Here is a 14,597-nt window from a genome sequence, read left to right on the forward strand (position 1 = left end):
TTAGACAGTGGGTGCAGCCCACAGAGGGCAAGCAGAAGCAGGGTGGGGCATTGCCTCACCTGCGAAATGCAAGGAGTCAGGAACTCCCTCCCATAGCCAAGGGAAGCCATGGGACTGTGCCATGAGGGACAGTGCTATTCAGCCCAGATACTATGCTTTTCCCACGGTTTTTGCAACCAGCAGACCAGGAGATTCCCTCAGGTGCCTACACCACAAGGGCCCTGGGTTTCAGGCATAAAACTGTGTGGCCATTTGGGCAGACATAGAGTTAGCTACAGGAGTTTTTTTTTTGGTACCCCAGTGGCACCTGGAACCCCAGTGAGACAGAACTGTTCACTCCCCTGGAAAGGGGACTGAAGCAAGAGAGCCAAGGTGGTCTTGCTCAGCGGGTCCCACCCCCATGGAGACCAGAAAGCTAAGATCCACTGGCTTGAAACTCTTGCTGCCAGCACAGCAGTCTGAAGTCGACCTGAGATGCTCGAGCTTGGTGGCGGGAGGGGCATCTGCCATTACTGAGGCTTGAGTAGATGGTTTTCCCCTCACAGTGTGAACAAAGTCACCTGGAAGTTCGGACTGGGCGGAGCTCACCAAGTGCAACAAAGCTGCTGTAGCCAGAATGCCTCTCTAGCTTCCTCCTCTCTGGGCAGGGCATCTCTGAAAGAAAGGCAGCAGCCTCAGTCAGGGGCTTATAGACAAAACTCCCATCTCCCTGGGACAGAGCACCTGGGGGAAGGGGCAGCTGTGGACACAGCTTTAGCAGACTTAAATGTTCCTGCCTGCCAGCTCTGAAGAGACCAGTGGATCTCCCAGCAGAGCACTAGAGCTCTGCTAAGGGACAGATTGCCTCCTCAAGTGGGTCCCTGACCCCCATGCCTCCTGACTGGGAGACATCTCCCAGGAGGGGTTGACAGACACCTCATATAAGAGAGCTCTGGCTGGCATCTGGCATGTGCCCCTCTGGGACTAAGCTTCCAGAGGAAGGAGCAGGCAGCAATCTTTACTGTTCTGAAGCCTCTGCTGATGATACCCAGGCAAACAGGGTCTGGAGTGGACCTCCAGCAAACTCCAGCACACCTGTAGAAGAAGGGCCTGACTGTTAGAAGGAAAACAAACAGAAAGGAATAGTATCAACATCAACAAAAAGAATGTCCACACCAAAACCCCATCTGAAGGTCACCAACATCAAAGACCAAAGGTAGATCAATCCATGAAGATGGGGAGAAACCAGTGCAAAAAGGGTGAAAATCGCTAAAACCAGAATGCCTCTTCTCCTCCAAAGGATCACAACTCCTTGCCAGCAAGGGAACAAAACTGCATGGAGAATGAGTTTGATGAATTGACAGAAGTAGCCTTCAGAAGGTGGGTAATAACAAACTCTTCCAAGCTAAAGGAGCATGTTCTAACCCAATGCAAGGAAGCTAAGAACCTTGAAAAAAGGTTAGACGAATTGCTAACTAGAATAACCAGTTTAGAGAAGAACATAAATGACCTGATGGAGCTGAAAAACACAGCATGAGAACTTCGTGAAGCATACACAAGTATCAATAGCCAAATCGATCAAGCAGAAGAAAGGATATCAGAGATTGAAGATCAACTTAATGAAATAAAGTATGAAGACAAGATTAGAGAAAAAAGAGTGAAAAGTAATGAACAAAGACTCCAAGAAATATGGGACTTGTGAAAAGACCAAACTTACGTTTGATTGGTGTACCTGAAAGTGACAGGGAGAATAGAATCAAGTTGGAAAACACTCCAGGAGAACTTCCCCAACCTAGTAAGACAGGCCAACATTCAAATTCAGGAAATACAGAGAACACCACAAAGATACTTCTCAAGAAGAGCAACCCCAAGACACATAATTGTCAGATTCACCAAGTTTGAAATGAAGGAAATAATGTTAAGGGCAGCCAGAGAGAAAGGTCGGGTTACCCACAAAGGGAAGCCCATCAGACTAACAGCGGATCTGTCTGGAGAATCCCTACAAGTCAGAAGAGAGTGGGGACCAATATTCAACATTCTTAAAGAGAAGAATTTTCAACCCAGAATTTCATATCCAGCCAAACTAAGTTTCATAAGTGAAGGAGAAATAAAATCCTTTACTGACAAGCAAATGCTGAGAGATTATGTTACCACCAGGCCTGCCTTACAAGAGCTCCCGAAGGAAGCACTAAACGTGGAAAGGAACAACCCAGTACCAGCCACTGCAAAAACATACCAAATTGTAAAGACCATCAACACTATGAAGAAATTGCATCAACTAACAGGCAAAATAACCAGCTAGCATCACAATGACAGGATCAAACTTGCACATAACAATATTAATCTTAAATGTAAATGGGCTAAATGCCCCAATTAAAAGACATAGACTGGCAAATTGGATAAAGAGTCAAGACCCATCAGTGTGCTGTATTCAGGAGACCCATCTCACATGCAAAGACACACATAGGCTCAAAATAAAGGGATGGAGGAAGATCTACCAAGCAAATGGAAAGAAAAAAAAAAAAAAAAAAGCAGGGGTTGCAATCCTAGTCTCCAATAAAACAGACTTTAAACCAACAAAGATCAAAAGAGACAAAGAAGGCCATTACATAATGGTAAGGGGATCAATGCAACAAGAAGAGCTAACTATCCTCAATATATATGAACCCAATACAGGAGCACCCAGACTCATAAAGCAAGTTCTTAGAGACGTACAAAGAGACTTAGACTCCCACACAGTAGTGGGAGACTTTAACACCCCCCTGTTAATATTAGACAGATCAACAAGACAGAAAATTAACAAGGATGTTCACGACTTGAACTCACCTCTGGATCAAGCAGACCTAATAGATATCTACAGAATTCTTCACCCCAAATCAACAGAATATACATTCTTCTCAGCATCACATTGCACTTATTCTAAAATTGACCACATAATTGGAAGTAAAACATTCTTCAGCAAATGCAAAAGAATGGACATCATAACAAACAGTCTCTTAGACCACAGTGCAATCAAATTAGAATTTAGGATTAAGAAACTCACTCAAAACCACACAACTACATGGAAACTGAACAACCTGCCCCTGAATGACTACTGGGTAAATATGAAATTAAGGCAGAAATAAATAAGTTCTTTGAAACCAATGAGAACAAAGACACAACTTACCAGAATCTCTGGGACACAGCTAAAGCAGTGTTTAGAGGGAAATTTATAGCACTAAATGCCCACAAGAGAAAGCAGGAAAGATCTAAAATTGACATCCTAACATCACAATGAAAAGAACTAGAGAAGCAAGGCAAACAAATTCGAAAGCTAGCAGAAGACAAGAAATAACTAAGATCAGAGCAGAACTGAAGGAGATAGAGACACAAAAAGCCCTTCAAAAGATTAATGAATCCAGGACCTGGTTTTTTGAAAAGATCAACAAAACACATAGACTGCTAGCCAGACTAATAAAGAAGAAAAGAGAGAAGAATCAAATAGATGCAATAAAAAATGATAAAGGGAATATCACCAATGATCCCACAGAAATACAAACTACCATCAGAGAACATTATAAACACCTCTATGCAAATAAACTAGAAGATCCAGAAGAAATGGATAAATTCCTGGACACATACACTCAGCCAAGTCTAAACCAGGAAGAAGTCGAGTCCCTGAATAGACCAATAACAAGTTCTGAAATTGAGGCAGTAATTAATAGCCTACCAGCCAAAAAATGTCCAGGACCAGACAGATTCACAGCCAAATTCTACCAGATGTACAAAGAGGAGCTGGTATAATTCCTTCCGAAATTATTCCAATCAATAGAAAAAGAGGGAATCCTCCCTAACCCATTTTATGAGGACAGCATCATCCTGATACCAAAGCCTGGCAGAGACACAACAAAAAAAGAGAATTTCAGACCAATATCCCTGATGAACATCGATTTGAAAATCCTCAATAAAATACTGGCAAGCAAAATCCAGCAGCACATCAAAAAGCGTATCCACCACAATCAAGTCAGATTCATCCTTATGATGCAAGGCTGGTTCAACATATGCAAATCAATAAATGTAATCCATCACATAAAGAGAACCAATGACAAAAACCACTTGATTAGCTCAATAGATGCAGAAAAGGCCTTCGACAAAATTCAACACCCCTTCATGCTAAAAACTCTCAATAAACTAGGTATTGATGGAATGCATCTCAAAATAATAGTACCTATTTATGACAAACTCACAGCTAATATCATACCGAATGAGCAAAACCTGGCACAAGACAAGGATGCCCTCTCTCACCACTCCTATTCAACATAGTATTGGAAGTTCTGGCCAGGGCAATCACGCAAGAGAAAGAAATAAAGGGTATTCAAATAGGAAAAGAGGAAGTCGAATTGTCTCTGTTTGCAGATGACATGATTTTATATTTAGAAAACCCCACCGTCTCAGCCCAAAATCTCCTTAAGCTGATAAGCAACTTCAGCAAAGTCTCAGGATACAAAATCAATGTGCAAAAATCACAAGCATTCCTATTCACCAATAATAGAAAAACAGAGAGCCAAATCATGAGTGCTCCCATTCACAATTGCTACAAAGGGAATAAGATACCTAGGAATACAACTTACAAGGGATGTGAAGGACCTCTTCAAGGAGAACTACAAACCACTGCTCAATGAAATAAGAGAGAACACAAACAAATGGAAGAACATACCATGCTCATGGATAGGAAGAATCAATATCGTGAAAATGGCCATACTGCCCAAAGTAGCTTATAGATTCAATGCTCTCCCCATCAAGCTACCACTGACTTTCTTCACAGAATTAGAAAATACTTTTAATTTCATATGGAACCAAAAAAGAGCCCACATAGCCAAGACAATCCTAAGCAAAAAGAACAAAGCTGGAGGCATAATGCTACCTGACTTCAAACTATACTACAAGGTTACAGTAACCAAAACACCATGGTACTGATACCAAAACAGATATATAGACCAATGGAACAGAACAGAGGCCTCAGAAATAACACCACACATCTACAACCATCTGATCTTTGACAAGCCTGACAAAAACAAGCAATGGGGAAAGGATTCCCTATTTAATAAATGGTATTGGGAAAACTGGCTAGCTATATGCGGAAAACTGAAACTGGACAGCTTCCTTACACGTTATACAAAAATTAACTCAAGATGGATTAAAGACTTTAACGTAAGACCTAAAACCATAGAAACCCTAGAAGAAAACCTAGGCAATACCATTCAGGACATAGGCATGGGCAAAGACTTCATGACTAAAACACCAAAAACAATGGCAACAGAAGCCAAAATTGACAAATGGGATCTAATTAAACTAAAGAGCTTCTGCTCAGCAAAAGAAACTATCATCAGAATGAACAGGCAACCTATAGAATGGGAGAAACTTTTTGCAATCTATCCATCCGACAAAGGGCTAATATCCAGAATGTACAAGGAACTTAAACAAATTTATAAGAAAAAAACAACCCCATCAAAAAGTGGGAGAAGGATATGAACAGACACTTCTCAAAAGAAGACATTTATGCAGCCAAGAGACACAAGAAAAAAAGCTCATCATCACTGGTCGTTAGAGAAATGCAAGTCAAAACCACAATGAGAAACCATCTCACGCCAGTTAGAATGGCGATCATTAAAAAGCCAGGAAACAACAGATGCTGGAGAGGATGTGGAGAAATAGGAATACTTTTACACTGTTGGTGGGAGTGTAAATTAGTTAAACCATTGTGGAAGACAGTGTGATGATTCCTCAAGGATCTAGATCCAAAAATACCATTTGACCCAGCAATCCCATTACTGGGTATATACCCAAAGGATTATAAATCATTCTACTATAAAGACACATGCACACGTATGTTTATTGCAGCACTATTCACAATAGCAAAGACGTGGACCCACCTAAATGCCCATCAATGATAGACTGGATAAAGAAAATGTGGCACATATACACCATGGCATAGTATGCAGCCATAAAAAAGGATGAGTTCATGTTCTTTGCAGAGACATGGATGAGGCTGGGAACCATCATTCTTAGCAAACTAACACAGGAACAGAAAACCAAACATCGCATGTTCTCACTCATAAGTGGGAGTTGAACAATAAGAACACATGGACACAGGGAGGGGAATATCATAGACCAGGGCCTGTTGAGGGTGGGGAGCAAGGGGAGGGATAGCATTAGGAGAAATACCTAATGTAGATGATGGGTTGATGGGTACAGCAAACAACTATGGCACGTGTATACCTATGTAACAAATCTGCACATTTTGCACATGTACCCCAGAACTTAAAGTTTATTAAAAAAAAATCTAACTCTTGATTAATGGATATCACCCTTATTTTATTTTTCTGAAGAAATTGCTTATCAAATTTTTATTTTCACATTTTTTTCTACATCTTCCATCATTTCCGCTTTCTCCAAGTTCCTTTTTCCTATTTGTTTGGATCTCTTTCTTCCAAGTTGGAGGCTATCTTTAAACGTTTGGTGATCCTGGGCTGCCTGTTCCTGTCTAAGTGTGACTCACTGAAAAGATGAATGGGAACTCTGAGGGAGTAGGTGAGGCTTGTCCACAGAAGGACTTACAACAAGGTCGTTGGGCAGCAAACTGGCTTTTAAATTGGGACAGGACTCCAAGATGTCAGAATTTGGAGGTCTTTTCTCCAGAGCCATTCGGTTATCCAGAGAGAACGTGTCAAACCTCCTGCTGGCAGTGAGGGTGGGGAGGTGTGCAATGGGTGGGTGGAGAGAGCTGGGGTGCGCCTGCTGTAGGAGGAGGAAGGAAGTCCATCTTCCCCCTATACAGGCCACTTACCCCACCCTGTTTTTAGTCCCATGCCTCATGCCCACCTTCTGTAGATTTGGATCTCCCCGTCCTCAGCACCTAGACTTCTACAAAACCACGCCCTTTCTTCTTGTTAGTTTCCTCGTCTGCAGGGAGCCAGGTAGTGATCTCCAGCTCTGCCAAGTCAGCTCCTGCTCCTCTCCCTCTTCCAGATATTTGCGGGACTCTCTCATCCATGTTCGTCTCTTCCCTCATTTTATCCCCTTATGAGTTGATATATTCTTGATTCCTTGATTGCCATTTCAGTGGAGTTTTGGAAGGGAGAAGCGAGCAATCTGCCATGCTTACTCAGAAGTGGGGCTGCATTTTAAAAACAAAATCGGCTGCATTGCTCAAAGATGAGGGAGGGTTTAGGAAAACCAATTTTTGTACAAGACATACTTTCTCATGCATATATGTATGCATGCCTTACATGATGAAACTCCTGCGATAGGGGCCAGCCCATGAAATTCCCAGATGGTGAACATAGGACCCACCTCACTGAGTTGCTATGAGAATTAAATGAGCTAATACAAGTAAAATGCTTAGCACGGGGCCTGGCATTTGAGTTCTCAAGGGATAGCAGTGATGATTATTCTGATAGTTTCAGGATGAACTTGACTAAGGGCTCTGGGGATTTAGGGGAACTTCTGTCCGTCCTCTTCTCTGCCCTGAAGGAGGAAGAACCTTCTGCAGGCTTCTCCTGGGAACCCCACCAGCCTGTGGATCTCAGAGCTCTTTGGAGTTTGCGAAGGCAGTGGGGAAATCCCTCTGGTCTTGGCCACTCTGACACTGCATAATCGGCATAACTGGGATCCCAGCTCAGACAGGAATATTCTTGTTTCTTGGCATGAACCTGTCTTTTTGCAAACACAGTCTCTTTGTGTCTGGCCCATCAGCCCTCTTCCAAAGGTTTCTTCTACTCAGTCCTGCCCATACACATCTTTTTCAACAGTAAAGTCACTCTTTAATTTGTAACAAAGATATATGGGTTCTAGTTCTGTTTTTGCCACTAATTGCCTAGAAATAGCTCAAACTTGGGATCTAGATTTGATCTGCCCGATTTGAATCCCAACTCTGCATGAGCCGTGTCCCACAGGCAAGCCCTCAGTCCTCTATGGGCCTGGTTTCCTCATCTGTCAAATGAAGATAATAATAGTTCCTAACTCATAGAGCTACCGTGGGGCTGAAAGAAATAATCCATGTAACGCTCCCAGCCTGGTACTCAGAGTTCAAATAAAGCTAGCTATAAAGATTACTATCTTTCCCAATTTAAACTCTCCTGCAAACTTTGTAGCTCCAGGCACAAATTGAGGTGAGGACTCAGAGGAAATGTGATTTCCTTGATTTTGTATGTAGCTTCTACTAGATCACATAGCAGCCGAGCAACACAGCAGCTAATGAAAGCAATTCTGTATAATTCCAAGTCCAGGAGCTTATGTTTTCAAAAGTATGTCATTCAGACTTAAAAAAACCCCAATCTTCTTGAGTAGTTTTCATGTCATATAGAAAAGCCCTTTATGGCAAAAATGGTATTTGATTTTTGTTTTTGTTCAAAGCAGTTCTTATCACAAATTTAAAAACTGATCACCAAACTTCCTTGGCTCTTCCAAGCCTAGTTTTATAAACGAGTTATTATACTGCCCTCTTGTGGAACACATTGATTTCCTTGACTTAAAATCCTTGCTTAGATTTGAAATAGGACTCCCATTTATAATTTATCATTCATAGTATTAGGTTCATTGGAAAGTATGCTTTATCCACATATTTCACAAAACTCTTTTAAAAATGAATTATTCTTTCATTTTCAGTTGTTTGAACTTGGAGGCTTGATGTTCACCGATTCTATCTTCCTACAGCGATTCTACCCAGCGGGTATGTCAATCCTGCTCCTCGAGCTTCCTCTGGGTTCAGAGGCGACTCATAAATTAGTCCACAGCAATTGAGGCACAGTGGGGAGAGCAGGCCACAGGCCACAGGCCAATTGTTCTGCGGGGGTTGCGGTTAAAACTCAAGGAAACTGCCTGAAAGCCTCCTTTGTGCCAGTCCCCGTCCAGCCTCACCCCAGCTGGAGGCGCCGATGATCCTAAAGAGGATCAGAACATGCCACCCCCAAAATACGCTACCTGGGAAGAAAGACATTTCGAGCTGTAGGCAATGAAGAAACAATAGATGCAGTAAAAGTTCTCCGCCCGCCCTTATCTGCCTAAATGCAGGACCTAAATTTTGCTTTGAGGAAGATGCCCCCCTGTACCCGGAAGAAGGAAAGTGACTCTTATCACCGGTGACGGGAGTTGCATCGAGAAGAATCTGCATAAACCAACCTTACAGAGAGAATTTTTATCTTCCATTATTTTCTCCGATATATTCCTAAGCAATTTCTCACAATTTATTACCCCAGAAGCCCAAACATTCTTTCCTTTGTCCAGTCACTTATCCATAATTTATCGCCCTTTGTGAAAACAGTATATACTTTCTCACATCTAACCACTTATTTGAGTTTTCACTTCTTTTTGTGAAGCTCCTGTGCACATGAAAATATTAACATCAGTTAAAATTGTATTGTTTTTCTCTTGTTAATCTGTTTTATCAGCTTAATTTGAATGTCCCCAGGACTGAATCATAAGAGAGTATGGGGTAAAGGTTTCCTCCTCTCTAATGCCAGGTGTGGAGTTTTTCGGCAGAGGAGCAGGACGTGGGTCAGCAGCCTTCAGGCCCTTCTCTAAGAGAGGTTCTTGCAGTTGGTTCAACTCTTGAAAAGTTACTCCCAACTTCAGCAACCACAGTTACTGTGCCTGACAAATGGCAAAAGACAAGAAACCAACCACACAAAGATCCCAGGGTTCCAGGCAGGGTTTTCCCTGCCTCATCTTGACTTTCAGGTGGCTTTATGTGCCTATGCAATGTTGCAATGTTAATCCTCGAGGTGAAATCCAAGCTGGTTTATCCATTGAGCTGCCAGGGCCAGTGGTGATGGTGAGCAACGAGGCACTAAATTTCTTCTCCTACAATACAAAGGATCTGCTCAACGCACTCGCAATTTCACAGTACAAACAGCTATTCTGTATTAGATCAGCAAAGGAAACCAGTCCCTGTGCAAAGACAATTTTAGATCTATGTCCTGTTTCTTGTGGAAACGCGAAACCAAAGGGGAGCCCACTGGCAGGACAGAGCAAGCACCCGTGAAGGTGCAGCGTCTTTTAAACTTAAGTTCTGATTCAGCAGGTTTGCGGCGGGTCCTGCGAATCCATCCGTTAACAAGCATCCCCGGCGGGCGGGGTTCTGATGCAGAGTGTAGGAGGGCTGCCTGTGTTCTGAGAAACACTGGATGGTGTCTGCCAAGATTCAATAGCAGACATTATTACAATTATCGGGAGACGCAGGCTGTGCCAAATAGTAAAATAAAAATAAATATATTTACATTTCCCAGGGTTTGGCCCAATCAGACTGCTTGGCTTACATAAATCCCAGTGCATAGGCATTTGCAAACAATAAGCATATGTTTAGCATCCTAAACTCTACTTTTAAATAAAACATTAAGGAATAGTCATGATTTATGCAATTAGTAAGTCCACAATTAACACTGAAGACTATTAACAATAATTAACACATAATTTTTGCTATGTAATACTAATTTTAAAATACCTTTCACAACTCAAGGGATCAGGCAGTTGTTCAAATTTTTCTAAAGGCCTGAACATTTTCTAGAAGGCTTACACCAGCATCCATGACTATCCTCCTTTCTTGGAAACTGGACCTTCAGATCTCATTCATGTGTTTGATAATTTCATCATAAAGAACAAAGACAACTGCGATGTGCAGACATACTCTGCTATAGCATAGAATTGTTCTTTGTAAAAGTTTTTTCAATACAAACTTTATATGAAAAAAATGCCCTTCAAGAAAAAAAGTTCTCAAAATATACTTTTCTTGGAAGCTTCTGGTATTTGTATGGGAAATACAATCCAGTTTAACCACATATTTTTATTTTTATTTTTTGCTTATGAATTTTAAAAAAGATTACTGAGTGCCTATTTTGTTAAAGGCACTCTTCTCAGTATTGGCCTAGCACCATCTTTACAGCAATTTTCAGTGAATATAATATATATTGATTATATATTATACACTTCCTTATTGACTAATACAAGATAGAATAATTTCAAAAGAAATGATTTTCCTGGGCATCATTTTAGCAGAAGTTCTGCTTCCTTTTCTTTCATGCATAGAAAATGTGTTTTCTCCTAATGCAGAGGGGCGGGGATGCTTTTTCTGCCCCAGTGAGTGGCCAGGAGAAAATTGCTTTCTCTTTGTATATGAACTCAAGGGCCAACATTATTCTAGCAACAGTAGGACAGGTGGCAAAAGTGTTCTTGTGTCCTAGTTGTTGCTATTAGAAAGTTCAGGCAACTAGAAAGTTGCCTGAGGTCATGCTCTGCAAGTTATGTACCTTACATAATGAGGAACTGGAGAGAGAGCCAAAAATTCCCAATTAAAAATACGCAAGCTAGGTGAGGTGGCTCACGCATGTAATCCCAGCACTTTGGGAGGCCAAGGCAGGAGGATCGCTTGAACCCAGGAGTTCAAGACCAGGCTGAGCAACATAGTAGAACACTGTCACTACAAAAAATTAAAAAATTAGCGAGATGTGGTGGCATGTGCCTGTGGTCCCAGCTACCCAAGAGGCAGAGGTGGGAAGATCACTTGAGCTCAGGAGTTGGAGGCTGCAGTAAGCCACGATTGCTGCCACTGCATTCAGCCTGGGCAAAAACAGAGCAAGATCCTGGCAAAAAAAAAAAAAAAAAAAGAAAAGAAAAGAAAAAGAAACTAAGCTAAACAACCCCCAAACAAACAGACCAACAAGCAAAAAACAAGGGAAACAAATCCTGCAAGTAGTATAAGCCTGAACTGGACTTGAACTTGGGTCTGACACCAGAGGCTGACCCCGTGCTACCCACCCTGAAGCACCTAGCACTGTGCGATGTAGAGAGCGGAGCTTAAAAAGGGACTGGTTCAATGATGTATAAATAATGCAAACACTTTCTGATATACAGGCACTCAACTACCATTATTAAGGAAAACTACAAAATTTCTATTCATTATTGTGCCTGAATGACTTCTGGGGCCTCATTACAAGAAGAAACAATGGTTAGGAACTGTAATTAATCCAAACGCAGATTATGTAATGGCTTTAACCAAAGCAGAGATTTGATTTCGGCTTTCTCTAAAGCAAATGACCAAATGTAGCTACTCTTTTAACTGGCTAGTCCTTACCGGTTCACAGACCATCATTGTAACTGAAATATTCTAGCCCTTTGTCTTATTTGTTGTAAGATTTTCTATCTTGCTCCTACTTATCAATACTGGTCTAGAACTAATTTTAATAATAGTAATATAAATAAAATTCAATTACTATTTTTGCAAAAGTAGTAAATACATGTATATTGTTCAGAGTGTAAAAGACACAAAAAGGTATTCAGTGAAAAGTCTCCTTCTACCATTGTCCCTGGCTACCTAGTTTGCTTCAGAGTCAGCCAAGGTCACCAGTTTCTTGTGTATCCTTCCAGAGATATTTATGCATTCACAAGCAAATATGTATATGTGTTTTCTTCCTCCCCTCTTATTTTTAGAAATATTTTTGAGGACAAAATAGGTAATATCAACTTTTCTGCTTCAGCTACTCAGGAGGCCGAGGCAGGAGGATCACACTGATTCTTTATTGTTTTTCACTGAAAATTATCCTTTGGAGGTCATTTCATTTGGTTACAAAAGGGTTCTTCCTCATTCTTTTGTAGCTTCATAGTTCCCAGTGGTAAGGATGTACCATAATTTGTTTAGCAAGACACCTACTGATGGGCATGTAAGTTGCTTCTAGTTTTCTACTATTATCAGCGATGCTGAAATGAATAACATTGTGCATGCAGGTGTCATTCTAAAGCCATCTCATCGTTTCTTTCTTGCTTACTTTTGATTATATTTGGTCTTGTTTTTGGAATACTTGGTAAAACCCTGAATATGTTCAACATTTGGTTTGGTTGCCTAGAAAGCAGCCAAGAGCAAGCCTTCTAAGCCTGATCGAGTAGATACATATTCCCTGAGTGTCTCCAAAGCAAAAACCCTAAACCCTTAAAACAAAAGAGTTTCATAAAAGTTACTCCAGTAATTTTGGAGATGAGGGACTGCTCATCGTCCTCAAATTCAAACTGCCAAAGCACAGTCAAGATCCTGCTGTGATCAAGAGCCCAGACTTCCAGACGTAGGAGACAGCCTGGTAACAAGACTTCTGGCTCAGGACTGGGTGAGCAGAAGCTTACAGGAGAGTCTGTGGACGCAGATGGGGCACTCAAAGGATCACGTACATAGCTGGTTTTTCTTTAAGGAGAGCCATACAGCGTATGATGAAGGGCAGGAAATAGCCACTTTGCTCAAACTCCAGAAGGCAAATAGGAACCAGACTTCAGAAAGGTCTAGTCCCGCCTCCAATGTTACACATTGAAAAGATCATTATGCACTATCTTGAAAAGGACTAATCTGTCTCTTAGGAGCATCTGAGTCAATGTGGTGCCCAGACAATGGGAATAGTGGTTAACATTACAGACTCTGGGGTCAGGTAATTAAAATCCCTGTTCTCCCATTTAGTAGCTGTAAGTAACTTCTTTGTGCCTCCTCTCTTCTAAAAAATTGGGTCATTAATCATAGCTTCCCTAAAGGGCTGTGTGTAGATTAAACGGGATAAGATCTCCAAAGTATTGAGCACAGTGCCTGGCACATAATATGTGCTTGATAAATGGTGGCGATGGTGATCCTTTGAGAAACAGGAAGCATTTCACAATTTAATTCTATACCACAAGCATGCTACTTGAACATTTCGTGAAGACTCGTAGAAATAAATACCTGTTCACATATTCTTGACTATCATGTTTCTAGCCTCAGGATTTTGATTTATTTTGTACTGTGGTGTCAATTACAGAGAAAAACCACATTCTTGAAACGAGAGATGGGGACCCTGGATGGGGCCTCATTTGTGAACTGTGCTGGGACATCCTGGTGTGTGCCATACAGTCCTGTAATTGATCAGCGTCCTTTGAATCTTTCCCATTTTTTTCTTCCTTGTTGATTGGCTGTGACCATCTGAAAGAAAGATGGTGGAGAACATCTCTTCGTCCTTACTGACAGTGAAAATCTGTTATTTCAAAGGGGAAGCTCATGCTTTATATCCTCTTATTCTCCTAAGGGCCTCTTAAAAGCACACCACAGTTATTTGGTAGGTTAAAATTCCAATGAAAAGCTTTTAAGTTATCATGTTTGTTAACTGCTAATTTGGGGATAGCATCATGTAACAGGGGACTCAGTCCCTGCTACAGACCCAGGACACTGGGGTCTTGAATGCCCAGCTTCATACAATGGCCTGTGATATTGATACTTATTATAAGGTGTAGCGAGAATAAAAGGCTGGTTCTTATCAATGAACTCACTGTTATCAATGAACTCACTGTTCCACAGTGAAACTGAAGATGGAAAACAATTCACATCTTACCAATACCCTCATATGAGGAAAGTTTTTCCCCCTTATCCAGGTGCAGTTCAGTGAGGAAGTTGACATGGATTCCAATACCACTGGCAGTGCTAGTAAAACAGAGGTCAAGGGTCATAGTGGCCACTGTATGAAAGTTAAACAAGAAGTGAGTAAGATCTGATGTTTGGGAAGTGAATAAGATCTGACGTTTGGGTAGCACTTTTGCATCCATAAAATGCTCAGGAGAGCATGACAGATTTATCATGGATG

The 14,597-nt window shown here is 41.3% G+C and overlaps 1 protein-coding gene across 1 annotated transcript in view; it reads right to left on the minus strand.

Moving 5' to 3' along the window:
- The window catches only part of RNASEK (ribonuclease K), a 303,790-nt gene that overhangs the window by 172,826 nt on the left and 116,367 nt on the right, over positions 1 to 14,597 (minus strand). The window lies entirely within an intron of this gene.

The sequence above is a fragment of the Macaca thibetana genome, chromosome 16, assembly GCF_024542745.1.
Source record: "Macaca thibetana thibetana isolate TM-01 chromosome 16, ASM2454274v1, whole genome shotgun sequence".
Classification (NCBI taxonomy): Eukaryota; Metazoa; Chordata; class Mammalia; order Primates; family Cercopithecidae; genus Macaca; species Macaca thibetana.